The sequence below is a fragment of the Prenolepis imparis genome, unplaced genomic scaffold, assembly GCF_030444845.1.
Source record: "Prenolepis imparis isolate NDT839.2.m4 unplaced genomic scaffold, iyPreImpa1.0 SCAF_4, whole genome shotgun sequence".
In the NCBI taxonomy this organism is placed as follows: Eukaryota; Metazoa; Arthropoda; class Insecta; order Hymenoptera; family Formicidae; genus Prenolepis; species Prenolepis imparis.
Window position 1 is genome coordinate 7579761 of NW_028141162.1, and position 25443 is coordinate 7605203.

Genomic DNA, 25443 nt, shown 5'->3' on the forward strand with positions numbered 1-25443 from the left:
AAAAGCGCGGCTAGACGGAAAAGTCGTAGAGCTCGAGGTCTCGAAGTACGAGGAAATGTCCGGAATGTATGTACGTACATACATTCGAAAACCTCGAAAGTACAGCAGAAATTCTGCGAAAACAGACGTCGACGATCGAGGTTGATGGATACATCATCCCCTCCCCCTACTCCTACCCCTGTCCTCACCGGCTCGTGTGCATTTTAGGGGAAACCGGGCACGCGAAGAATGCATTACGAGTGAATGCTACTTGCGAATCTCGCGCGATTCCGCCACGGTAACACCATGAATATCGACTTTTGCTGTCTATAAAATATCCTCGAGTTACTCACGCGGTGACGCATATATGGCAAACATAATAAAATTTTTGATTTCTGAAAAAAAAAAAAAACGTGAAGAAGGGTTTTATCGGGGATTTCGCAGAGTCAAGTTGCGAGAAGAATGGATTTTTGCAAAGAACTGTTTGACGAAGAATGACAAGTGTGCAATAGAGATGATACAATTGTGCTTCTGCTCTTTGAGAATATATATATGATGATCTTACTGGATATATATATATATAGACATATATAATATAGAAAATTGTAATAGTTATAATTATAATAATTATAGGATGATTATTTTTAAACGATTCACGCGAATAACTCTAAAAGATGGATGAAAATAGTGACATTACTGCAACTGGAGTGGTTTGATGTCAATTAATGTGCGAAATTGCACAGTATGCTATGGAATTTCATTAGACTTCTAGCAAGCTGAAGCTATGTGCAGCATGGCATATCAGGGAAATTATTTAGATCTTCTTTGGTTCTAAGGCGCTGAAGCATATTGCTCCAAATAGGAATTACTACCTAAGATTATTTCTTCTCGTTCTCTTACCAAATCATTGAATGATTTAAGAAACACCTTTTATTTATAAAAAGCGAGATTTTATTTATAAAAAGTACGCGTTTCCCTAAACACTATTTTCTCTCAGCGCCATTTTTCATTGACACATAGTGGATACCTTGTTCCAATAAAAAGCGAGAAAAAAGTTTGAGAGAAAATAGCGAAACTATTCTAACCATTCCTCCCATGGTTTCTCAAAATACAGTTCCGATAAAGTTTCTCCGTAGCAGCAACATCGAGAATCGATACGTTCTTTTCAGGGTAGGAACGCCAGTGGCGATCCAATTTCACGTTCGTGCGCCGCGACCGCTCTCAAATTCGAGCCTCGCGGATATTATCGTAATCCTTGCATCGAGATACCGTCCGCTGTTTAGCCGTAGGGTCGCATTGCATCTTGCACCACGTCAAGGGTGTTTCTATCCGTGTGTCCTTCGCGTGTTTCTACGAGCGTCTACGAATAAACGCGAAAGTGGGGTCGACCGTACGCTGTCGTCGTTTCTACTTCTTATCGTTGTCATCTTCGTCCTTGTCATTGTTCTCGTCCTGCTCCTAGCAGCGTCCGAAGCGACAACATCGTCCGCAGCTTCTCGCTATTTCCTGCAGTCTGCAGCGTACTAACAGTAAAATGCAAATAAAATGCAAGTATAAATGCACCGGGATAGCGCGCGTCGACTGTTTACGAAACCACACACATTTACGTTTCGTTTTCTCTGGCTGGGAATAATACCAGACGGCAGGTTCGCGCTTAACACGGCGCGAACTTTTCCTACGTAGTAGTAACTCGGCGAATTTTTTTTATTCCCACTGTTAAGAACATTCGAAATCGCGCGAGAGATTCTCGCGTGCGATGCTAAGCGAAATTTCAACAGCGAGTTCTGTGGCTTTTCGAAACGCGGTCGATCGAGAAGTACCTAAAGTAAACCGCGATCTCCGGCTATTAGGTACAACTACGATTACATTAATATTACGTAGCGTATTATACTCTCTCTCTCGACTCGTAGTTCTTCTCTCGTAACACGTCGTGAAACTTTGATGATGAAACTTTGCCCGAGCGATAATCCATAATTTGGAGATATACTATATATAGCGTAATAGGTGCTTTATCGCGCGCGAAATAACGGTGGCGTTCTAGCGTTATCCATAACAATTACGACGCCTTCTCTTAATCTCTTAGAATACCAACGAGGTATTACCGTCGACGATATCACTCTCTGCGCGTTTTTGCGAAGAGAGGAAGAAACAATGTGCCGCGCGGAGCAGTTAAAAAGCAATGACCTGATGGTGCATACGGATATGGGCCGGTCGCACTGCACTTTTTTCTCTCTCTCTCCCTCTTTCTTTCTCTTTCTCTCTCTTTTGATTTTTTGTTTTTTATTCGAGCTAAACGCAGCGCAGCCGTTTGGGTTTAACCTAGTTTTACGAGAGAAAGGGCAGAGCCCAAAATCACACTCGGGAATATATACTCAGCGAAGTAGAATATAGTTATGACAAAAAGGACCATGGAAACAGAGCGAAATGGTTATAAAATAACTGACTCATAATAATAATTTTACTTCTCGCATGCATAATTTCGTCGAATTCTTTGTTTTATTATTATTAAATAAAATACAATACAAATAGCAAAACTACATTTACTAAACTTTAGTGGAAATTAAAATCATGATAAAGTTGTGAAAATAATTAAGAAATAATTTTGTTAATACATATATTTATATTATTTTTATTATATTTTATTATGTTAAAATTAATTAAGGAATAATTTTCTTATTTTATATTTTTTACTTTTATTATAATTAAATTATATTAATACTATTAGGATTTTCAATTTGCAATTAATGATAATAAGAAGTTATTGTTATGTGTGAAATACTTTACATATTTTAGTTGAAGTCTATTTCCAGTAAATAGAGAAACTTTATAAAAATAGCAAAAGAAAATGTGACACACAGACAATTCAAATGTAATGATATAACTTTATAACTTTACCACGTAACATATGTAGATACTACACAAGGAGGAAATTGCGCTATGTAAAAATCGCAAAGTTTTATTCTGCGCATTTTTTTTAAACTTATGACAAACATAAAAAAGCAACTTAATATCTTACAGGCTGCAATGCAGCTAGACAGACGGTCTCAAAAGAGTTAACTCGCGGTTCTAAAAGTTTTACCCACGTCGTGGTCGAACATGGAACGGGGTCGAGGGGGTTTAGACGAAAAGAAAAGGAAGACATCGATATCGATGGAAAAGCGACGAAGTACGCGAAGACATAAGGAAGAAAATATAAGATATCGGGCGTGTGGAAAATTGTCAGGCGTTCTTGCGAGCTGTTCGATATTTGCTTCACGTTTCGCTCCTTTGGTATATAATCCTTATTGGTGCCATTACCATGCCATACATTCCACTCGTGATGTACATTACTATATTAATTGTATTTGTCACAATTAATGGCTCAAGCGTAATAATTTTAAACTATTCTTCCACATTAACTTAAAACAAATGTAAAATAACAGAGATATGTTTTTATAAAAGTGGTTTTTATCGTTGCTATATAATTATTTATTAATGATTAGATTTATTTAATGTTATTAATTTTAATGTTATTGTTATTATTCTAAAATTCATAATGTGATTGTCTGAAAAATTTTCTTTTCTTTCCTTATGTAATCATTATATAATACGCACGGGAGACTTTAAGGATGTTTGAAAAAAATTAGAATGAAAAAAACAATATGAGCAAGAAATGTTAACGTTCCTTTTGTTTGTACCGAGTATATTTTAATATACGGCGTTTCTGCATTTACGTGGGTGTATTGGCGTTACGCCATTTTTACAAAAAGGGGACAAAAAGGCGCGTGATGGATGAAGTGTGCGCGAGCTCCCTTACGTTGCAAAATTCATTTCATCCCCGCGGCCGCGACTCGACACGAGAGTGAGCCGCAATAGTGTAAAACATTATTCTACATTACACTTCACAAAGGTGGAGAACACTTGGTGAATTATTCCGGCTTCTTCTTGCCGGAGATGCCGGCGGCGGCGGGGACCAAAGGGCGTTCAACACGCGTAGAATTGCAGTCGGCGGAATTGCCGCACGAGTGCATTATCCCGCTTGAATTATCGCATGTTTAATGACCAGAGTTTTGGATAAAACAAGATTTCAGACAATCTCGCGTAGCGGCAGACAGCCTGCCGTGTTTTCGACCTAACAGTCTGTCGCGCGTGCGGTGACTTTTACTACTTAAATACTGTCAATGCAATGAGATAAATTTTTAAATTGAATTTCGTTGAATTTCGTTAGCTTTTATTTTTTAATTACAATTAATTATATGTTTTCTTTAATTTTATACTGTAATGTATGTGTTAGATTTTTTTGAATAATATTCTAATATTAATATTAATAATATTATAATATTAATTGAATAATATATGAATATTATTAGAAAAAAGACAATACTTTTTTATTATTCTAATATTCTCTCTATTCTTATTTCGTACTCAAAGTAATTTATTAGATGACATTGCAAACAATGTTTGCACACCTGCTAATAAAACGCTATTACATGCTTCGTCTGCATTTTAATAACGTTCCGATAAAGCACGAAATTTATTATCGTTTGAACCTACCTATAGATCTCTCCCTCTCTCTCTCTCTCTCTCTACGTGAAATTTTCTCGCTCATAATAATAAACAATATTACATCGGTACTCCTCTATTTTTAAGGTCCATCATCGTGTTATTCAATATGAAGCTCCGTGACTTGATGTCACGTTGAAAACTCCTCGAGCCGGATAAATACATTAAAGGCAGGCACGACTTTGCGAAAGTATAAGCGACGTTTCTAAAATACCGAAATGTCATAGCGATGTAGCCGAGCAAAATAAAAAGAGGTGTATCTCTCCGAAAGGGGAAGAAGAGAGCTTGTTGGTCAAAGATTATTGACCCAGCGTTCGTTCCGTGTGCTTGAAACGAACAAGGTACGGCTTTTTGTGCGCCATAAAGTGCCGACAAGTAATCTAGAAAAGGGCCGAGCTTGATTGAATCAAACCGACGACGAAGGTGACGTCGCTTGCCGAGACAGCCTCTGAAGACAGAGGGGCTGATATTAATATGAAATTGCTCCCGGGCCCTCTTGCGCGCCTTGGGGATACCTTACGCGCAAAATTACCTAGAGTTATGACGGCAATCAGGTATTTTCTAAGCCACTCGCACAGCCGCCGATCCAGAAGAAAATTTATAGGATGTGACGACGTAATCAAATTCCCTTCACAAAATTTAAATGAACATCTGCTGTCTAGTATAAGTAACACATGTTTCTTACAAGACTAAAAACGCATTCTTTTCATCGTCAATTACACTGTGTCGTTAATAAACGTTATCTTTTTATTATCGTGATATGTTTTGAACAAAACATTTTTTATTAATTAATACATTTTTTATAGTTGGTTAAAATTAACATTAATAATGAAAAATGCAAAACAAAAAATATTGCAATAAAAGAAGGCACGTCAGTTTTGCTTATTAATAATTTTTTGTTTTTGATCCTAATTAAGATCATCAACTAGTAGATTAAGATCAAACATATGTATATATGTATTATGTATATTTTTCCCATTTTGTTTAATCTAATTGAATATAATTACGCGCGCGAAAAGAGAGCGAAGTTATATTATTCTTATTATTATTCTTTGATAATAAAATAAAAATTGCAATGCATAAAAATTATTATTGCAAATGCATGCATAAAAATATATTTATTAATTATGTAATGTATAAAAATTTAATGCGCCAGACATGCAGCGTGGTGGACGTATGAAGACGCGCGAGTCTAATAAAAGCACAAGTATTTTGATCCAAAGATTTTTCTATTTTAAGAAAATTTATTTTTTTTCGTTCGTAATTTCTGTTAAAGATTTAAATATTAAATTTTTATGCATTGCATAATTAATTAATATATAGTTTTATGCATGCATTGCAATAATAATTTTTATACATGTATTGCATTTTTTTATATTTTATTATCAAAAACTAATATAACTTCGCTTCGCACGGATAATTATATTCGATTAGATTAAACGAAATGAGAAAAATATATAATATATACAATATTATATATATAGTTTGATCTATTGAAGCTCGCTCTTTTAGATTATTATCATTGCTTGGAACTTTTGCATTTACAAGTGCGTCAAAGAATCAGGATTGAGTCTGAAGCTTTCGAGACATCAAATGAATCTATCCTGCGAGAAATAAAACGGACCTCTCATTAAGAACTTTTTCTGCTTTTTCTATTCATGAACAAAGAGCCTAGCGATCTTAATACGTCTTTAATACTTAGAGATCGATTGACCGAATTTAACCTGGCGTTCTCTCCCTTTCTGCGAAATTTTAAGGACTTAAGGAAATTTAAGGATAGCGTTTCTTGCTTTTTGTCTAGTCATATTCAGATCTCGTCTACTCGTGCTTTCTTTTCTCAAACGTTTCCGTTTGTGACAGCGTTGCAGTGCGACGGAGTATAATTAAAATTTTAGACGGAATTTCATAGCATGAATTTTAAGATACCGCGTAGTCGCTTAAAAATTACAGCGAGCAAATTTTATTTTCTCAACGCTAGGAGCTCTGAATTAATTAAAATTTTGATTCTACATATCATACGGTGCGGCTTATATTTCACTCAATTTAATTTGTTTGCTCCTGCACGTACTTCCCCATATTTAACATGTACTCATGCTAAGTGGTATTTATCTCTTTTTATTACATCGGACTTTTTCGTGCGAGCGTTATTTTCTGCAACGCTGCATTTATGACGAGTCATTTTTGCAAAAATTCATGTGCTATCCGAGAGATAACGATTATCAAGTTACGGCATTGGTTTATCAGAGAAATTATCATTTTTTTTTTCATTTTATCATGGGTATAAAAAATCTTATTTTTCTTTCATCTTATTAATCTTTAATTTTATTAAAGATAAAAAAAACAAAAAATTCAAAGATGCGTAAAATGATTCTTAATCAAACAAAAAACATCTCGAGATGTTAGCTTTGGAGGGAATAAAGCTGTTTTACTCTGTCGAGGGATGATTTTCATTATATTATTATTCAAACTCTGCCATTTCGAGTATAGTTAATTTGGCACAAGGATCGAAGACGAAGAGCCAAGAAAATCCGCCAGTCAACCCTCGAAACGTTTCGCGATATACATTTCCGCTCTGCTAAGAAGGGAATATAAGATAGAGGAATAGTATATCCCTGTGACTTTTCTATCGTGGCACAGCGACGTTGCCGCAAAATTCTCAAAGGGTGGCTGCGGCAGACACAGTTTCCATACTACTTCTTTCATCTCACGGAAGAAAATTTAATTTTGTTCCCGTCAGTGTCGCGCGCGCACGCCGATATTATCGCAAACAGTTTTTATGCGATCAAAACAAAGGGCTCTTCTTTCTGGGATAAAAGTATGCTATACGGACGGATATCTCGCTTTGGCATATTCATAAAAAAGTGAAGTGCGAGCACAGAAACTGATTCGCGAATATTATTATACTCAAATTTAATATACATAATTTGTATGTAAAGAAAAATCAGATAGATTTAATATGATGTCACCCTCAGGATAAGAAAATCTATTCTTCATAAAATTATTCCTTGCGAATTGCATATTCATAGAAATACTGCGCACTTGTTGGCACAGCTCCAATATTAACAAAAGTCGAGGAAACATGATGGAAAATTAATGTCTTCCCTTAAATATTAACGTTAAAGCGAACTCGATTTCAAATTATCTATTTATGCCATTATTAAAGTACATTCCAAATGGACATTGTTTGTACACGTCGCGCAATATTCACTATTAGAAAGCCTCCACAAATTACATAATTACATAATACAGTTACGTACATATTTGCGAACCACATGCATATATGCATACATGCGATTTTCCACATATTGATTAAACTACCGCGGTTATAGCATCGATACTTCTAAAAACGAGGATATTCTATATTGATTATAGTATGATAAAACGACTACATATAGATACAATGAAAAAAGAAATCGAATACTTCCGAGAGCAAAATGCGGTAATAATATTCTTATCGTTTGCTCCGATGACCGGTGTCGATTCATATGTGTATATAGAATATAGATAGTCGTTATAACGACCTGGATCAAAAGCGAGGTTCTCGCGCACTTGTTCAATGAATTCGAATTTAATGATGGTATTCAGGCATACCTTACAGAGCACGTTTTCCGGTATCTCTACACCGGTTTTATGCTTCGCCGCAACAATGCACCTACATGGATGCAGGAACTCATCAATGTTAACGACATTTTATGTACACGGAAATGGAATTGCCGTAACATGAAGATTCTATATCGAGTGCTGGAAATGGTGTTCCTTTTGATCACGATCTTCCCTTTACACGCGAAATAAAGTGGAGAAAGATTTTTCTTTTTTTAAATTTTTTTCTATTGTCTAGTGCCTCGAGTAAAAGTTTGCAAGGGGAGATTTTTATCGAGGATCAAGGATTTTTCGCGTTCACGCGAATAGATCATTGAGAGCTTGCTCTTAATAAAAAGTAACGATTATTCTCGTGTCATGTTATATCTGATAGATATAATTCGTGTAAGACAATAACAAAAGCTTTTCTTATTCGTACATTTTTGTTCTAAATTTTTATTTTTTCGTATCTAATAATCTTTTATGGCATGTTATTATACACATTCCTTTGATATTGTTCTTTCCTTTATACCCGATACAAGATAAAATTGCAGTATATATTTTCTTAGTCTCTTTTTTCAATAGAATCAATATGAATAAAAGAGAGAAATGATTATAATACATGTTAGGGAAAAGAACATAGTAATAATAATTATAATAATTATAATATCCATTGAATTAAAAAGCATGCGTATTTAATTTTTTACTCGTAAATTAGCGAATAAATCTACTTTCACTAAAAGAGAGTATTTTTTCAATAGAGCCGGTCGTTCAATGGAAACTGCCTCGCAACGGAATCCCCCTTTTTTTCATGATATCCCGCCATGTACTTTCAAATACTCAACTCATCATTGTCAGTGCACGGTGCATGTTAGCCGGTGAACTCATCGATAGAGCGAAGCATATTCGTCTTGCTCATCGATCTATTTTCATTCCGTACACCGCCCCTTCGAATCAACGGAATAGCTTGCTCCGTGCCAAAACAGAAGGCGCGATCCATTTTCATTTTCCCCCCAACTTTCAACTCGCACGGCACGACGACAACGCTGCAACCGGAGATGAGAAAAAAAAAATAAAATAATTGCGTCCGCTATTTTTGTACACGCGTGCGCGAATGAAATATCTTGCTCGTCGTGTCAATTAGTAAGTTTCCGAAAGCTGAGTTTCGCACAGTTATTACTATTTTCGTTGCCTCTTCAATTACAGGTATGCTTTCGTTGCATGCTGAAACCTCGAATCCTCGCCCGCCCCATGAGAACAAATATTTGTTCTCTACCGCGAAGAGTAATGATAACTCGCAGTGGTATGTACGAATGTTATATAAACGTACGCAGTTGTGATTACGTTCTCCTCTCTTATCCAACTGTTCCCTTACTCACCAAAATATAGTACGAAAATAAATAGTATCGCGCGCAAAAAATACGTAAAATAAAAATTCATATTTCTCTCTCTTGTCAATTATTTAAATATCGCCCGTTCTATTTTCCTGTAGTATTTTCAACAGTAATTATAAAAAAAAGAACAGATTTTTGGTAGCGTGATTTGGTTCATTTGTCTTTGTTATGATAGATTGCAAATTATGCATATGTGCAATTTTTGTGGATCATTGACAGGGGTTCGTTTTCAAAATAGCAAACAAGCAATAGTTTTCATGACTATAATCCGACTCGTGTAGCAAAGTTGCCATCGTCAAAGAAGTAGAGCACTAAATAACAGAAGCAAATGGCTCGAAGTAGAACTGGAAATGTTGCGCTCTTAAGATTTTCAAAGAAGCTCCGATTTAATTAGACGGAATAGCCTGGAGGGACAGAGAATGGGAGCGAGGATAAGAGGAAAGAATGGGAGAAAGCTCCTTCGCGATTTCCTCATCAGAAAGACAAATGAATAGAGCGATTCTTCGTCAGACGCAAGAACGTGCACCTACATTTCTCTTTTAGCATCTTTAATATTAGATTTTGTCATCGTTTCCATATGATACAGTACAAAGTGCTAATTAGCAATGTTGATATTTGTTTGTCGTACGCTGATAGTTTTCTGAATACCTCTTTGATTAACCTCTTGGGGTTCAATGTGACCAGTTTGATTGTTTGTTTATGATACATGCATGTTATACAAAGCGCAGTAATCTTTGAATTATAACATTCTTCTAATGGAATTTTTTACTTTAATTATTTTCTACAATATTCTATTAAAATATAAAGAACGGTGGTTAGACACTCTATATGTCTCAGCAGATCTGCTAATTTTTGAAAAGAAATAAATATACACATACAATATTATTACTATAAAAGTATAGTGTCATCACAAGAATTTTCATTGCAAATTTTATTCTTTTTTTACCCAATTAGGGACTTATTTCATTGGCAGATCGATTGTCTTTCGTATTTGGCACAAAATTGCAAATATAATATAATACTATGGTGATTCGAGAAGAATTTCGCGAGACTTGTTCATGTTTCAGCGATTCGTCGCAGAATTCTCTTAATAATAACTGCGTCGCAATGTGAATAAGTTATCTCTTCGACGAGCCATTAGAAAGTCGAAAAAAGTTTTTATTATTCCGAACTGAGAAGCGACACATATAATGTCTGGGAAATAGGTAGCCGAAGAAAATTGCTGACAACCGCAAACGTGTCGTCGCGATAAGGTACCGGCAATCTTAACTCATAAGCCTCTTAAGAGCTTTTGCCGTTTAATTAAATGGGCGAGCATAGAAATATAAAAGAAGATTCTTTTCGTTATTTTATATACATTCAATGTATTGCGGGGACGAACTTTGAGAAGTCGTTGCCGAAGTGCAATTTGGCTCTCGCGGGTTAACGTTCTTCCTGGACCTGAAAACTCGTATTTTCGAGAATGGTTCATAAAAGGATCGCCTAGTTAACGGTTATATCGTTCCCACTTTTCAGCAAAATTTCTAAGGAGATCTAGGCGGTTTCTGAATAACGCGGAGTCACTTCTATATACGCCGACGATTTTTATCAGAGGAGGACCCCCGACGCGACGGAGAATCGTTTCTCCGAGAAATATTGCATCGGGCGTTCGTATTTCCGATGTAAACTCTTTGGGATGCAAATTTTTCCTTTTCTGCGTCTACTTTCTCATATCAGGCCTCACACAGCATAATAAAGAAACGTATATATCGAGATGAAGCATATCTTCTTCCCCTCTATCCGTCGATCAATTTGCTTTACCTTTCGCATCGTCTGTTTCTCTGCCATCAAAAAGTTCCGACGACATAATGCATATCGTGGGATTGCGAAATTTCACTCACATATATCTTACATTAGTAAATGCGTTGACAAATTTACTTTCTGTAAAACGAAACGAACGTCGGAAAGAACTTTTTTGAATTCTTACCGTTTTCATATTCTCACGTTGTATCTCTCCACGAAGATAGGATTATATATTATTTCGTAAATGATGTAAGAAGGAATATCGATCGATTGTGTAAATCTACTCGCCATCAATTTGTTAGGATTTGTTCGAAATTCAGAAACTCGCGCATAAAAACGATCTTTATCTATCCATGTTTGCGATATGTAAAATTATATTGCAATTAAAACGTGATAAATTATAACATAGTAAGCTATTAATTTAAAATTTTTCAAGAGAATAAAAAATATTTTTATCTCCATTTATTTTATTCCATATTTCGTGATAAACTTTTTAGATAAATTCTCTCGGAAAAAAATAATTATAACATTGTTTCGATTCGTATTTCAATCAAGTACTTTAATAAAAAAAAAAACGCAAACCTCAATATTTTATATCCTTCTAATTCTAATAATACGTGTCCGAAATTACATATTGATGAATCCACAACTATATAATATGAATAATTCAATATGTATTATACTGAATTAAAATAATAACAATTGACAACCATGAATTATAATTTTTATATAGCGTATTCATTACAAATGAAATATGATTTTAAATGAATATTTAAATTTATATAAAATATCTTTTAAAACATATTTTTAGCAAGAAAAAGAGATAATAAATAGTACGGTATGCGTTTTAAATTATGAGATACCGTTGCCGTGTAAATTATGGGAACGAAGTGCTTTACAGGGAAATGAAATGGAGAGATTTCTTATAAGCCGGAAGACTGAGATATTCTGAGGCAGTGGAAAATATTGATATCGGAAAGGAAGGAAAATACGATCGAGTCGAGAGAATCGAGTTTCTTTCTTTCCTTCCAGAGGAGCGGTCTCATTATAAAGACTAATGGCAAGGTAGTTCGTACCGCATGAATGACGATGGAATCCTTTCTCGATATTCCTCACTCACTACTTTGAGATTAGCCAATTACTTGAAGCGCGAAACGTTTTGTTAAAGTGGTATTATTTTTTTTACAAATGCTAATATCTCGAACTTCTACTTCTACTATCCGCGTGTATATGATGAAATATTCGTATTAACTCCTACAATGGCTCGATGAAGAACGTTAAATAATCCTCTACGTCTTCGCCTATAACGCGACGAAATGTTCCGGCAAACTTTCTTGGGTCGAGTCGGTTACAATTATGAAAGCTCTTTTTTGAAAAATAGAAATGTTTTATCGTTTTATGGCACCGCGCCGTCCTTTCACTTGTTGAACGCGAAAAACTTCGTAGAACTGTAGACGTGAGATATTCACTTTTCTCTTAGTAAGCATATATATATATATATATATATATATATATATATATATACATATATCTATATATATATACGCACACACATTTTTCTTTGCCGGTGATCTTACCGCCTTCGATGAAGGATGTTACGACGATCAGAGACCGTCATCGGTTCGCACGGTTGATCCCGTTATAAATTTCAGATTCGTTCGTAGAGCGCAAACCATATTTCCCGGTCTACCGCCGGAGGAGGGTGGCGAAAAAGCTCGTTTGATATTGGCGATATAGCAGCACCGTAAATTGCGCTTTGATATATCATGACGCGGCCGGTGGATATTGCGCGTGCAACGTTATTCTCAGTCTGATCTATGTGTGCGCTCGTCGCCGACGGGACTTTTTGAAAAACGCCTGACAAGGTGGAAACAAAAATATTTGCACGGCGGATTGGCTGGTGATAACGTGTAACAGATATCGATCCGCGTTAACCGCCCAGGCTACTGTGAATTGATGAATTCTCACTCCAACGGAAAATCTATTAGCCGTAACCATAAATCAAAGAACGTTTACCCGCTCTCGCGGGATTTGGGAATTCCCTTTATCTTAGGTTAACCACTGTAAGCAGATGTATTACGTTGTAGTTATCTCCCGCTACTGAGAGTTACTTTCGACAAACGTAAGTTATGCAAACGTGCAAAGTGCCTTTCTCACGCTCCATAGTTCGCGAAATAATTAATGTAACGCAACACGGTTATTTTTTTTCTTTTTTTTGCGATTGAAAAGAAGTTGGCTCTCTTCGAATTAGTTGATTTAATTATTTTTTAATCTCTGCAACTTTGGTTTCCCCTGAGATAATTAATCTTGCGCATCGCCGCATCAACTTTCTACTAAGTGATATCCACAACTGGGTCATTTGAGGAAGACGCGTAGCAGAATCAAGTTCGTAAACCATATTTAATTAATGAATAGCGCCAATTAATTAGGCACTTTAAAATATAATCCGTCTTTTTAGGCAGCTGAACAGTCCCGTTTCTTCGCACAGCACCGCAAAAATGTTATTAACGCGAAAATTTATGATCCTTTCGCTCGCGCCGCGTCCGTTCCAATTTCATAAACAATAGAGGTCCCGCGTTATATTGTCAAAAGCAATAATAAATCTTCAGATTAAAATCTCGTAAAACGTCCTCCGCCTAAAGAAAATTTATTCGTACACGTGTCGCACTTGTATTCCAACTGAAAATCAAACAATGAGTTTTTAATGGAATTTGCAGCTCTAATCTAGCCGATGGTAAAAATGAATTGACCAGGGCGAGATTATGCGGCCGGTTCCTAATTAAGTATCTCGGAAGAAAACTCGTCTTCCGAAGCTCTAGTAACGAGGTACTTTGCGGCACCACTCAGAAATCTTAATAGCACGAGAAAAAAAGGACTCTTTGTCCATTCGATTCGCTTTTCGTACAATGCGGCGAATTTTCCCCCGAGTTCATTCGCCATTAATCGCCAAGTTTGATTTCATTGTTTGTATCGGTCGTAAAATCGCGACGTTCCCCCGATCGAAACGTACATTGAATGCTCGCGGACTTCGCAAACGCTTCGCGAATAAAAGTTTGCATTTCTGAATACCAGTCAACGAAAGTTCGTTTCTCCTTTCCTCTTCCTTCGTCGCGCTCCTTCCTTAACCGGAGCACCTACTTGTAAGAATCTTATCGAAGGCGTTACTTCGGAATGAACTTTCGATCGGATCAGAGATTTCGGGAGAAGCAAAAAAAGCACATCGCGATATGGCCCAAGGCCGACGATGCCCGGGGATTTAGCCTTTTTACCACGAAAATCGACGATGTCCGATAATCCGTTAAAATAATGATCTTTTCTTAAGATCGATAATGGCGATAATGGCTCTATAAATAGCCTGGGATTTTGCAGACTGTGCAGAATGGGATAAATTAAATATATATATGTAAAACTATTTATTAGATTATTTAAGCATTGTAATGATTTAATTACTTATTTTGTAGAAATAAAATTTTACTTTTTCCTTCATACTTAAAATAAAGCATTATTTATCTAAATAGTAAACTATATTCAGGTGTCAACATTATGTATTCAAATATTGTGTCTGGAAACTTGAAATTATCTTTTCTATATATACATATATATACATAATCAATATTAAGTTAGAAACAATTAAACAATATAAAGTTATAGTATAAGTTACTCACAATTCAATTGATATTTAATGTTGATTTATCTTCGACGATATATTTGAGCAAAGATACTTCAAGAAGTTAAAACTTTTTTGATAGATATTTGTTTGAAAACTTTTCTCTCTCTCTCTTTCTATCTCTGCAACAATTATATTTCTATTACTTCTTTAAGATGTAAGATGATTTAATAAAAAGCCAATCTATTTTTTTCTATTTCCTTCCATGTTATCAATATTGCTAAACATCATATTCAGTAATTTTACAATTTTTAATGACGTTACGGATGACATTATATTTGTGAATATATGTGTATATGTAATTCGAAATTTATTAAATAGGCGATACGATATATTTTGCAATATTTGTGCGCAATTTGAACAAGTTCGAGTCTGTGTATTGCGTTTTTAATCTCAAAATGTCAAAGAGAAAATCAGAACGCTGCAAACTTGGATCGAGTGTTTTACTTGCAGTGACGGAAACATCGCGTCTGTTAGTTAAACTTAATCCTACGACGCAAATATTGAAGGTGAATACAAAATTACAGATTACGACGAAGCGAAGCGGCTTTCGATTTTAAGCGGCGTCGTTTGAATAAAACATCAATCCTGAGTAAATGTGAGGGTCGCGAGGTATCGAGTTTTACAATTTACGTCCCGCATACTTAACCGCGATTTCATGTATAAGTTATGGTTAATCGTATTAAGCGACAGCCAAGTCAGCTGTTCAGAAAGAGCATCCGATCATAATTAACGCCGGTAACTTCGACGATGACGATGACACGATAGATGCAAATCTCTTAGCAAGTCAAAAGCATGAATCATCTTAGCCAAGAGAGAGAGAGAGAGAGAGAGAGAGAGAGAGAGAGAGAGAGAGAGAGAGAGAGAGAGAGAGAGAGAGAGACCTACATTCCGGATATGTTGAGAATCGATTTATGCAATCGGAAATAGCGGGCAGAGATATTTCGACGCGTTACTGGAAATTGTCACGTGCAACAGTCAGAAAATTGCCATTTAATGTAGAAAAATTTATTGACATAGCAACTATTTGCACAATTTCCGAATGCGTTATTCACGCGTATGTATATATGTATGCGCGTTCGCGCTCGCATGCACAGCAATTCGCTTTTTTTCTCATTTTGAGCCGCGTGCCATCGGACCGCGACGTAGAACATCTACAATTTTCAATTTCCTAATGGATATATGCGGTAGCTACACGTTACTCAGCCGCGATCATTCAGTTGGGCTGATTGAAAATTGCAGCCGCAAAGCGTATCAAGGAATCGATACGTTGACTGAGCTACTCGGTAGCACATATATCCGCTTTTGTAACGTTGCTTACATCGTATTAGGAAGAATTTTCGTGATAATATTACAGAATATACGATTATATTTTGCCTCGAAAACTTTATAATTAGATTTTGATGTCGTGATGTGCATCATTTTTCTACATTAAATACAGAGAAGAATAAAAATTAAAAATATAGAGAAGAGTAAAAATAAAAATACAGATAAATATTCTCTTTCTTTTCTTTTTTTTTTTTTTTGGAAGAATAAATTATTTTATTATATTCTCTCTCTCTCTCTCTCTCTCTCTCTCTCTCTCTCTCTCTCTCTCTCTCTCTTTATTATATAACATCACGGTTTGGTTTTGAATAACTATAAAACATTATTTTCTTTGCATAAAATAAGGATATAGCGTTAGGTTAGCAACATCGTATTATCACGCTTTTACAATATATCTGCGGAGCGAATGCATGTCAGATCACGCAAAGTATGAACTATAGTAGATAATGCGTGATAAGGCGCATAAACGAGAATAAAACGCAAAAGAACGTTGAAGAAAATATGTATTATAATATGGCAACCAAAGTGATAGACTTAATATGGCGTGTCGCACTATATTATTTAATAAAAAATTACAATTTTTTTTATACAGTGAAGTATACAGTATGTGCACATGCAAGCACACATGTATGTAGTTTTAATGTACGCACGTAATACTACGTGTATACACACGAAAGCTATCAAAATGCAACCATTTTACAGTTGTTTCCGCATCATATTTTTTATATTACTAAATCAATATTATATTTATATTTGTTAGTAGCAAAACAAGAACATAAAAATAAACAAAATAAAAATTGGTTCGTTAAAAAATTCAAACGAGAATGTACAGACCTTAATAATTAAATCTTGTGTTTCATATTGATATGGATATCAATTTGTTTTTCTTGGATTCTTTGTTATATAAATATATTTTTTACGATTTTTTATAATATTATATAGTAATCTATAATTAACTAAAAATAAATAATCTTGCAGACTAATAAATATTCCATATGGCATACACAAAAATGAATTTGCATTGTTGAATGCAAACTCTCAAATCGATTGTCAATGTACCTATTGTCAAATTCTACCTCTACATATATTTTGCACAATAAAGATTATTATTATTATTTTAATTAACAGAGCTTGACGACAAATAATGCATCTTACGGTAAATAAAATCATCAGGCGTGATAAATAAATTATTTGCGCGAGATTTTATGGAGCTCGGTGAAAATCGTGCTGATACGAGTAGTAGTGGTCTGACGATAGTCAGACCGGAGAGAACGGTTGTAAAGACGTCGCTGCGCGAACATGTTGTCGCCGGCGCGATATTACATCGACGATACTACTGCATCCGCGTTTATGGTCTACGACTAAATAACGTGGCTTGCATCTTCAAACCGGTTACACACTTACCGGCGAGATATTCACTTCTTTTCAAGATACGACGAGTTTATATACTTTTCTCAATTCGTAAGCCGCGCTCGTAAAATTGGCTGGTTTCATGTGCACGCTGTGTCGCAATCTTTGAAACATTTATGAAGTGTTCGATGTAGCGAACAGATATGTAATAATAATAACAATATTAATTAATAGTTATAAGATAACATTAATAATTTACACACAATAAAAGTATATCGAGAATTGTATTTGATAAATAACTAATAATAATAATAAATGTTATTGTTCTACCGTCGCGAGTAAAATAATCGAATTTGCATTAATTGGAATATAATTGACGATGGAATGCTCTGAAGAGCGGTTCTGCTAGAACGAAGCATCCGTCTTGTTACTACAAATCATCACGTTGAATAAATACAAAACCGTCGAGCGGAGAATTTATGATCCTATACAAGACATATACATACAATAGCATCGATTCTATCCTATCGTGCATCGCCTTAACGTACAAAAAAATTTCTCCGAATGTGTTATCACAGCGTTGTAACAACGTTCGCCGTGTTTTCCAGATGGTGTTTATCGAATGGAAAAATATGCTCGTGGCAATTCCGTTAATGGTCGCGGTCGGATTCGCGCACGACGTTACGTCGTAAAAGCTATTCCATACGAAGGAGAGTGTCTCGAATGCATGCCTTTTAAATGCGCTGCACGCATTTTCCTCCGATGTTGTTATTTCCGTCACAACAACATATGTCAAGTCATTGTTGTCTCTCGCATTCGTTTCTTTCTTTCGTACAGCCGTTCGCCAATTTACGAATAAATATGTACGCATGTTACAGTTCAACCATTAACTTCGCAACCATTAACTTCTCTTTGTTCTTTAAACGGCATTTTTTTATTCATAATTTCGAGATGTGTGTTTACTTGTTTGACGGACAGAATTTTTATAGAAATTATGCGGTGATATATAAAAATATACACTACGTCAGGCAGATTATTATTTTACTTGAAACTGAGCAATGTTCGTTTGCTAAAATATTTGCATTGTTTAAAATATTTGATCGTTTGCAAATTAAAGTTTTACGACGTTTTAGCTCATCACAACATTATCTTTGTGTAATGAAAATTATTTTAATATATAAATTTATTAAAATAAAATATTTATATACATATTATTCTCTGATATAAATATTTGAAGAATTTTTAATTTTATACTGCTCGACTTATCTGTCTCTTCAACAATTTAATACGTGCTAAATTATTTTCTAGCAAAGAGAAAATTCAATGCTTGCTTACCGTGCAGTAGCATGAAGAGAAGGAAAGTGCAGATCATCTTGAAAGATTTGTACCGACTGGTCCCATTGCCGTTATATCGTAAATTCATTCCGAGTGCTTTTACAGTCCATCGTTTCCGGTACATTTCACTGCAACTGTTCTTCTTCAAAGTCGCAACAATTCGACAAAAAAGGCGATGTATCTTCCTAGATGATAAAAAATAATTTCCATCATGGAAATCACAATCAGTGATAGTTGCAACTTATTACTTGTCCAAGTTGTTTTTATTAATTGTCGACAATGTTTCTCATAAGATTACTAATTTAGCAAACAGAGCAAGATCGTGTCGTTTGTAAATAAAAAAATAAAGAGTATTTTTTGTCTCGTATTCTCGCAAAAATATAAATAATGCTAAAATAACCGCGTTATAAAATTAAGCAATAAATGAGAACGTTATAATTTGTAACCTCGTTTGGTTAATTAAAACAGTGTATGAATAATATGGATCTTTAATTATTTTCAACAGTTTAGCATGAGCGTAGAAATTAACGCGAGAAAATGATCGTTCCAGTAATCAGGTTAACATCTCATATTATATACGACGATATACTTGATACTCTTCCAAATTATGCAACGGACCGTCATGCGCAAGTGGTGCGCAATTACTCGGGGGAAAGTAATTACTTCCGCCGCGCGATTACGATTTCAAGCGCCGGCAGCAAAAACGGGGAGACGAGAGAACGTTTAATCGCGTCGTGCGTGATATCGTTTCTACGCTACTGAAAAGTGTACGTGCTATTTGCCTTCGTGTCAAGCACGAGCAACGAAATCAACAGTATGTGGGATTAAACGCATGCAACGTGCGAAATGCGCGTCATATATATATATATATGTGTGTGTGTGTGTGTGTGTGTGTGTGTGTGTGTATGTTGTCGGTTCCCCGTTAAGTTTACAGTAAGTGACGCGCGGCGAAATGCTCGATTGAAAATGAACGTGATATGGTTTCGATTGAATTCGCACGTCCATTACCCGGTGGTGGTCCGGTGTTACTGTGGCCAGCAAATCATAATCGACAGAACTAATTTGGTATGCACACAACACGACCAGGGATATTAATTTCACTTGTCATTGAATTTCAGTAAATGCATCCGCATGCGAGGCAGATACTAATATAAATTGCTCGTGCTGCAATGAGGCTGAATAAATAGTTCAATCAGAGATGTCGAATTATTGTCGAAGAATTAACGGTAAGAATTGACAGTAAGATCGCGCAATTTGCCAATACTAACAATATTATGTTAATTATACTTATCTGTACAATGTACAGCTAATCGAAATAATTAGATTCGACACGACTATTCAATAATGAATATTAAAAAATTTCCGTAGAATTAATATTTCATCTTCAATATGTAAAAAAATGCTTAAGTTTAATGTATATTAATTATATATAATTTTAAATAAAAAACACAGCAGAAAGATTTTTTCGAAAAATATTCAAATTACCTGAGATAAAAACACGATTCACGTCAACACGATAGAGTGGAATTTTAGAATGATTTTTCTATATGCATTCATCACGAAATATTCACAAAATATCGATGACGTGTAAACTATCACGTGCCCGTTTCTATTACAATTCATTATATTCATCGCGCTCTTGGCGCGTGAAAAATTCATTCGTCCGTGCATTCAGTAAATAGTAAAAAACACTCATGCCTAATAAATGAATGGCGTATTTAACGATCAGTCCCGCACTCGTCGAACTGACTCGTCGCGTGTTCGCGTCTAATCTTTAAAGTCGCTCGACGCACTCGTTCGTCGTTACACCACCGAATGCATGGTCCATTATCGAGAGGAAACATCTCACGTATCTGTCTTCACGAGCACACAGCGGATATACCTTTTCGTCCCTATCAACTGTCACGGGCTGTGTGAATGACCGGGCGACAAGTCTCGCGTAATCACAGAGAGAGAACCGGCGCGCCACTAAATCCTTCCAGCGCAGCTGGTCCGTACTTCCACGTGGGCGAACTACAGTTCTCGTGCGAGATGCATCTTCACAAGGATCCGGCGACGCCGGTGTGTGACGTACGATCGTGCGAAAAGACTAGGTGGGACCGCGCGTTACTTCCGTCCCTCTAAAACGCCGTTCATTCATCATACCGCACTCACACTAACACGTCGCGCCGCGCGAACACCTTCACGTACAGGTGCTAGGGAAAAAAGGGGGTGAAAAGGGGGAGAGGTGTCGTGCATCCAGTGTCGTGTATGCACGATTCGCGAAAGGCCGGCAGGTGGGGGAGGTGGGATACCACGAGGGGTCGCGAGAGGAGATTGCGGGGTAGGCAAGAGATCTATAAGGGGGTAGGAAGCGAGAGGGAGAGATAGGTGCGTAAAGAGACCGGTGGGCGAAATGCTGCCGTGGTGGAGACCGCGACCCAACTGCGCCAGCGCTTAGCTAGATATCAGCCCCCGACCACCGACGTCAACTCTTACCACCACCACCGCCACCCCCTCGCGCGCGTTGCGATGCCCAACCATGCCGACTCGCACCCACCCGCATGCCACCCTATCATGCGCTGCTGTCCATAGTCCCACCGTCGCGTCGTCGGCTTGGTTGATTGTAAGGAGGGTTGGCATTTCCATTGCTGCTGCAAGAGCATTGCCGTCCATGACTTTTGTGCAGCCGCGCAACGTCACGTGTTGGTTCCTGTGTTATTAAAATTAGCTGGATAAGGACCGCGCGCGCCTAGGGGTAGTACAAAGTACTGTTATTGCCTGTCCCGAGATTACGAATGTTGTCCGCGATTTAATGCCACGGCACTCCCAACGATACCGAGTATCGACTTTGAAGGAGAATTTATTGGGCTTGGCTTGGCTCGGAAATGTTTCCGGACATTGCAGTTTTCGGATATTGCACTTATGTAACGCTTTTTCAATGGATTGTCATTTTAGCGCGTTTGACAATCTTGCTTAATTTATATGTTGGTCGCTGTTTATATATATCGATAATATTTGCATTTTAGTTTAAATTTTTCAGAACTAAAACATAAGATTATTATACAATACATTTTAATATAAGTCCACTGTTTGCAATTGTAAAATAAAAATTTTTTAAACATTAGATTATGCGATTTAGCGGTATTATATTTAGAAAATATATAAAACCGCAAATACAATAAATTTTTAGAAACTAATACTTGTTATTAATAAAAGGTCAAAAAAATTATTTTCATATGATAATATGATTAGATTTTATCATCGAGGATTTTTCCTATATTATGTAAAGAGTTCAAACTTAAGTTCTATTTTGCCCGGATATTAATATGATATTACTATCGATCGTAACGATGTCTCGATGGTTTTCACAGTCACTCTTTTTAATCTTTCATTCCTTGCCAATAAGCCAACGTATTGCTGTTGGCGTCAGCGTTAAAGGCAATATGTACGCGATGGCATTTATATTAATACTCACAGCATTGCCGGAGGAGATATTTTGATTGTATTCCTGTTTTTGCTTTATGACAATTGTTAATTTACTTGTTGACTTTAAATATCATTCAATTAACATGCGGTTTTTTACATAAAAAATTTGGAATTAGAATAAAACTGCAGTTTGCATTATTTTTATAATAACGCTTAGATAATTTTGTAACTTTACAATAGCATCAATTTCTTGTAATATTATTACCATCATTGAGAATTTTCGTGCTTGCCATTGTAATTTTGGTTTTTTGGATTTTTAAATAAGGTATCATTATAGTAAAGTTCTTGCTGTGGCTATAACAATTATGGTGAACATTTTACTTCTCATTTTGAATCGCAAAAAAGCGGATTATCCTTTTTTCTACTGTATTCGTTATATCGCGCAATTTATATCGTTAGAAAACCGCGAACTTTCGCAAAGCCAGCGACTTAAAAGTTTACCCGGAAATTTTTTGAATACCAAATTCTCTCTTTCTCATCGATTATCCATTTTATTTAGTTTTACCCTCTTGTTGGTCCCGCAAGCTCCTCTTCTACGGTCGGTGCTCGAAGATATTCTAATGTAAAGCGCAGAACGGTATTCTCGCACTGAAATACTCCGCGAGAAAGATAGCGATATTAAAGAAACATGTCTCTCTCTCGCCTTCAGAATATTGTGTATCAATCATTGAGGCCTTAGAGGCCTCGGTTCAGCCGTGCTCTCGATCCCCTTTCACAGCGTAGTGCACAAGTCGTAAGCTCGTAAATACCGAGAAGCGCGAGAAGATGCTCGAGCGAGGGCACGGAGCAATTTTCGTCGTATCTTGCAATTTTCATGCAGCTGCAAATGGTTGTGTATGACCCGCCTAGAAGGCAAGGCACGCTTCGCAGGTGTTTGCCGCTTGGGTGTGCCCGTCTCACGATGACCTCGTTAAAACGCCTTTTAATCTCGTATCAAGATCATCGGCGTATAGCTTTTGCGCGATACTGAATCTTTCCGATATATTTTCTCCTTTCCGCGATAGGTACATCGATATCGAACGTAGAAATTTTCAACTTTTATAAGTAAAGAAGTAAAGAAGTAAAACTCGAGATAACGACAGAAACGTTATCATCCCTTTCGCATAAAAATGAGTCGTATAGATTAAAATGCTTAAGTTGCGAAGAAATTTTTAATCCCTTAGATTGACTCACGCTTTTTTTTTGCGCGCGCGACATGAATATGTACGTGACTATTAATTTCAAGACAATTACCGCAGTTTTGATACGCAAACACGATACTCCACTAGCTTTGCCAAGAAATCTGATATATCCATTCTACCTATATACAGTAACAATTAAGCGCATTAGCACGACCGCGCTGCAAATGCCACGGCGAAACTTTGCGGAAGGTATGTCGTCGTCAGAGTGGCCGTCGTCGCGGCATTAGTTGGCAGTCTTTGTGGCAGTAACTGTTTCTGGTTTACGCGGACATTCCACTCACAGCTCCAATCCGGAAGAGCTAGGATCACGAGGCCGACAGCGCGTTAATGCCCGCAGTTGAAAGGGATACGGATCACAGATTGCACCTCCCACGGCAACCTACACTATCGATAAGCTGGTATCGCTGTGGTATCGCGCGATGCAAATTTGACATAGCATTCCGTCCTATCGCTATTATTTCCACAATCGGGATCCTCGGTATGATTTATCTCTAAAGAGTGAGCGATTATCCGGATCCGCGTTTTCTCTTGCTTTCGACGATTGCGTAAAGTGAATTTTACGTTCGATTTGACTTAAAAAAATTAATCCAAGTGAAAATATTTTACTTCTCTATTGCGACGTATTTTGGAATTTGAAGTTGTTTTATCAAATTTTATTTCATTCAAATTTTTATAGTCGCATAATATAAAAGAATTTGCAATATTAAATTTGAAAACAAAATTTCCTTTGTAACATTTTTGCAAAATGCGCGAAAACACGCCGACGCACTGTGAGTAATTAATAAATATTTTAACGGTGAGTAATTAATAAATATTTTCGATTATGTAGCAACAAATTGGAACTAATCAGCGAGTCACGTACACGTGGATTTATCGAGATCCCAGAGAATTATGCGGGTGGTGAATGGCTTGTAATCTCGCAAGATTATGCCGATATCTCCTACATAGAAACTCGCGAGGACGACGAATCTCGCATGGAGAGCATCGGGCTCGAGATTCGATTTTGACATGCCGATGATTTGCTCCGAACATAATAAGCTTAACGTTGTTATGCAAATATTACGTTACACAAGTTCGCAAACAATTAAGTATTTTCGCGCGGCGTTCACGAATCGTTTACGTGTCTGCCGATTATGGCGCGATGTAATAAGTTTTACGTGGAGTTCCGGAGCGTTTCTGTCGACGTTTCTAACAAACAAATTACGGCGCTTTCGCGAGGCTTGGATCGATGTTACGCGATATATGTTCGATGCGATGCATTACATGTTCTCGCTGCGCCTTAAAATAAATCAGACAAGATATATAGGGCATCCTCTCATATGAAATTCCAATCGATTTTCATATTACATTATTATGGCAAAGTGCCTTTGACAATATCAATGTAAATTTAATTTCAAGTTTAATAACTAGACGAGTAATTCATATATATTTCCATAATTCTCGTGAATAATTAATCACTCTAATTAGTATAGATTACTATCATATAATGTATTAATATAGATTACGAAGATCTGCAGCGACTGTGAGTTATGACAACTTTATATAAACAAGGAATGAGCTTATCTTCGAATTTCTCTTTTCATTACTTCATCATCGTTTGAGCTGTGTTTCAATATTTTAGAGAGAAGAAGATAGGTTTTCTCGTGCGCTGAAAATGTATTTATGAATTACTTATTCTCGTTTAATATTTCAGCATTTTTATAAGGTAGTAATGAACGTAATGAAGTGCAGTTGCTATCTCATCTCATCGGTTTATCCCAAAACGATGCAAAAGTATCGCTCACACGAGGCTCATTAGCATTTAGAGTGGAGAGAGATTTATTCTCTGGCTGTGACTGCT

The 25443-nt window shown here is 36.4% G+C and overlaps 1 long non-coding RNA gene and 1 pseudogene across 2 annotated transcripts in view; one reads left to right on the forward strand and one right to left on the reverse strand.

Annotated features, from left to right (window-relative positions):
• Positions 1-19190, reverse strand: part of LOC145935754 (zwei Ig domain protein zig-8-like) — a 46945-nt pseudogene extending 27755 nt beyond the window's left edge. Inside the window, exon 1 of the transcript XR_014425267.1 lies at positions 18955-19190. The product of XR_014425267.1 is annotated as a zwei Ig domain protein zig-8-like (transcript). The remainder of the gene's footprint in view (positions 1-18954) is intronic.
• Positions 1-25443, forward strand: part of LOC145935756 (uncharacterized) — a 126691-nt gene that overhangs the window by 57292 nt on the left and 43956 nt on the right. The window lies entirely within an intron of this gene.